We start from the raw sequence: 4,535 nt of genomic DNA, 5'->3' as shown, positions 1-4,535 counted from the left end.
ACCAGTCTCAGGACTGAAGACCACAACAACAACAAGGGCAGCTAAATCACGCTGAACAGTAACACAATATGGGGAATACGATCATCTGGGAACGACTTTAGTACATAATATTTTAATAATTAGAACTATTTTCACTTATAGTGGCTCCTATACATATGAATAGATACGTTGCCAAACCCATTTACCGTTTCATCCCTCTTTCTAAAAGGGAAATTTAAAATTTGAGGAGATTTTCTTATGTTTCTCTACGTATACTACTAAATTTTAAATTAAAAATTTGTTGCTTCTATTGCAATGGCGCCACATGCCTCTGAAAGCCTACCAAGGACTTGCCGAATTCATGCTATGCATAATTGTTGCTGTATTTCGTTACAAAGGTGGAACAACATTCTGTTAGGCAAGTGCTAACAGCACTATTTCTCAAATAACAATTACAAATAATCATTATTTTCTTATGGCAGGGTAATGCTCAAACTGCTTTTATGCAGCAGAGGTAAGACTATCTGTAAAACTACGACTCATTGAACATGTTACTTGGTAATTGAGGCAAATTGTAACGGATTATTCTATTCTGCAACATCGTTGTTCTGATGAAAATGTTCAAAATGGCGAATTAATTTGATTGAGATTATTACAGTTTAATGCTTAATGAACATATTAGCATTTTTCTTATTCTCCGATAGAAGTATATTTTCAACTGATTTACTAACCCAAGTCGTTTTAGAAGTTTGTTTGCCTGTCTTGTTATTATTTCTTGTTGATTTACTTACATTCCTCCCATTCCTACCAATTTCGGAACGGGAAAAATATAAATGCCAAGATAATAAATACATTGGGAATAAAAAAGGCAGGTTCTCTGCTGCCGAGACAAAAGCCTTGGTCGCTACGCGTTTACCTTATGGGTTCATAAGCGTCAGTCAATAAAGTTTCTTTCTTCGATATGTAGGAAATATGCATCTGCGGATCCCATAATATGATGAATAATCTACCGATCATGTTAATTTTCAGTCGATTCCACGTCACGAAATTTCGGGGTGGTTTTTTTTGAGAAATCTCGGGGTACGTTTGGTGTTGGGAGACAGATGTTGAGGCAAAATGGCTAAGTCCTTCATTTTAGGATGTACACTAGTGACCAGCCTAATATGAGCCGAATCAGTTGGCAGTGTCCTTGTGAGTGAGTGAGAGGTTTGGGTGTCAATCAAGGAGCTTAGTTACCACTGTCTTCCGCCACCGCAAGACTCAATTACGTGTCTGTTGAATCTAATACGCTGAAAAATTTAGAAGTGACTCTGTTTGACGAGGCTCAGGATCCACCTTCAATAAGGTGAGAACTTTGATAAAGACAACAAAGTGGTGGCAAGATTCCATCAGCGCCGCTAGAATACCAGTATGATGGAAGATTACTGGAGGTCACTTACCTTCAACTAGATGAGGTACCCTGACTGTGATCTCGCTCCACTTCCAGTTCTTGGTTTCCTGCTTCTTCCACATAGAACAGCGACAATAAGCAAGACGTTTTTGATTGTCCATTTTTTTGACAGGAGGTCTGGGGGACTACGGCCGTTCACTATTGTAAGAAAATGAAACACCTACAGCCGTCCTTTATTATTATTGATTATTGATCGTGACCGGGCCAAATGTCTCACAAAATAAGCGTCAACGAAAAAACCACAAAGAGTGAAACTTGTCTAGCTTGAAGGGGAAAACCAGATGGCGCTATGGTTGGCCCGCTAGATGGCGCTGGACCACGTTTTTCGCTTTGTGATAGATGACTCTGTAATAGTCACAAACATATGGCTCAATTTTAGACGAACAGTTGGTAACAGGTAGGTTTTTAAAATTAAAATACAGAACATAGATACGTTTGAACATTTTATTTCGGTTCTTCCAATGTGATACATGTACCTTTGTGAACTTATTTCTGAGACCGCATGCTGTTACAGCGTGATTACCTGGAAATACCACATTAATGCAATAAATGCTCAAAACGATGTCCGTCAACCTCAATGCATTTGGCAATACGCGTAACGATATTCCTCTCAACAGCGAGTAGTGAGCCTTCCGTAATGTTCGCACAAGCAATGACAATGCGCTGACGCATGTTGTCAAGCATTGTCGGTGGATCACGATAGCAAATATCCTTCACAGAAAAAAATCCGGGGACGTCATATCCGGTGAACGTGCGGGCCACGGTATGGTGCATCGACGACCAATCCACCTGTCATGAAATATGCTATTCAATACCGCTTCAACCGCACGCGACCTATGTGCCGGAAATCCATCATGTTGGAAGTACATCGTTATTATGTCATGCAGTGGAACATCTTGTAGTAACATTCGTAGAACATTACGTAGGAAATCAGCATACATTGCACCAATTAGATCGCCACCGATAAATGGGGGCCAATTATCCTTCTTCCCATAATGCCACATTTCGCTGATGTTCCACTTGTCGCAGCCATCGTGGATTTTCCGTTGCCCGATAGTGCATATTATGCCGGTTTACGTTACCACTGTTGGTGAATGACGCTTCGTCGCTAAATAGAACGCGTGCAAAAAATCTACCATCGTCCCGTGATTTTTCTTGTGCCCAGTGGCAGAATTGTACACGACGTTCAAAGTCGTCGCCATGCAAGTCCTGGTGCATAGACGTATGGTACGGGTGCAACCGATGTTGATGTTGACGCTTTTGAGATCCCCGATTCTCGCGCAGTTTGTCTGCTACTGATGTACGGATTAGCCACGACAGCAGGTAAAACATCTACTTGGGCATCATCATTTGTTGCAGGTCGTGGTTGACGTTTCACATGCGGCTGAACACTTCCTGTTTCCTTAAATAACGTAACTATCCGGCGAACGGTCTGGACACTAGGATTATGTCGTCCATGATACCTAGCAGCATACATAGCACACGCCCGTTGGGCATTTTGATCACAATAGCCATACATCAACACGATATCGACCTTTTCCGCAATTGGTAAACGGTCCATTTTAACACGGGCAATGTATCAGGAAGCAAATACCGTCCGCACTTGCGGAATGTTACGTGACACCACGTACTTATACGTTTGTGACTATTACAGCGCCATCTATCACAAAGCGAAAACAGTGGCCCAACTAAAACATTCATATTTCTTTCCGTACTACACGGATATGTAATAAAAATGTGGGTTCCTGTTTAAAAAAACGCTGTTGATATCCGTTTGACCTATGGCAGCGCCATCTAGCGGGCCAACCAAAGCGCCATCTGGTTTCCCCCTTCAAGCTAGACGAGTTTCGTTCTTTGTAGTTTTTTCGTTTTATGCTTATTTCGTGAGATATTTGGCCCGGTCAGTATCAATGGACCACCCTGTATACGATGCATCAGCGGCCAACATAACTGGTTTATGCAGACTGTAACTGTGATTTCATTTCTCCAACCATCAGCTACAAAGTTGATAGTTGATGATTGGAGAAACGTCATCACAGTTACAGGTAGACTGCGTGAACCGTTGTGTTGGCCACTGATCCATAGTGTATGTGGATGGTGTTAATACGTTCAGCATAAACTAAGTCCTGAAGATGATTCACTGAGGCGCCGAAGCTGGTAGCTACACAATAAATGCCATCACAAGTACGGCTGCAGGTGTTTCATATTTTACAATAAGCAAGACGCGTCTCGCACGTTCCCTATGGCGAGAGCCGCCCACTTACCGGGGTTCCCGCGCTCGATCTCGACGCTGGGCCAGTCGCAGACGCGGCCGAAGCGGCGGGCGCGGGCCGTGAAGCTGAGATCCCCGCGGTGGTGGCTGCTCGCCGCCGCCCCAGGGTCGCGGGGGTCGTACGTCCAGCAGTCCGGCCTGTCCTGCGGGCACATCGGCAGCGTTTCTGGCAGGGCCCGTCTCCCCTCTAGGGCTGCACGCACATTACATTGAAATCTGCGTTTTAAATCACCTAGCAATTGTTTGGGAAGGCAGCCCTGTCAGTGTGAAGTAGCTGTACTGGCTTACAGGAGGCCAATAAAATAAAAATAAAATTAACATTATAGCGGCACCTTTAGTACATAGCGAGCAACGGCCTTGCCGCAGTGGGTACACCGGTTCCCGTCAGATCACTGAAGTTAAGCGCTGTTGGACGTGGCCGGCACTTGGATGGGTGACCATCCGGGCCGCCATGTGCTGTTGCCATTTTTAGGGGTGCACTCAGCCTCGTGATACCAATTGAGGAGCTACTCGACCGAACAGTAGCGGCTCCGGTCAAAGAAAACCGTCGTAACGACCGGGAGAGCGGTGTGTGAACCACGCGCCTCTCCTATACGCATCCGCGTCTGAGGATGACACGGCGGTCGGATAGTCCCTATGGGCTACTCGTGGCCTGAAGGCAGAGTCCTTTTTAGTGCATACTAACAATTCTAAATGACGACCGCCAGGCTCAGTGAATGAATTTCATCATCAATGAATGAAGAAAGGAGTTTACTGTAAGCAGTCACTATTTATATCCACGACGTGTTTCCAAGATTTAAACCTACATCGTCAGGTGGACTTATATGTGTTAAT

At 44.3% G+C, this 4,535-nt stretch overlaps 1 pseudogene; it reads left to right on the top strand.

Annotated features, from left to right (window-relative positions):
* The first annotated feature begins 4,048 nt into the window (after positions 1-4,048).
* Positions 4,049-4,166, top strand: LOC126102273 (5S ribosomal RNA; annotated as a pseudogene).
* The last annotated feature ends 369 nt before the right edge of the window (positions 4,167-4,535 follow it).

Source organism: Schistocerca cancellata, chromosome 9 (genome assembly GCF_023864275.1).
Source record: "Schistocerca cancellata isolate TAMUIC-IGC-003103 chromosome 9, iqSchCanc2.1, whole genome shotgun sequence".
NCBI lineage: Eukaryota > Metazoa > Arthropoda > Insecta > Orthoptera > Acrididae > Schistocerca > Schistocerca cancellata.
This window is presented reverse-complemented; position numbering and strand designations above follow the sequence as displayed.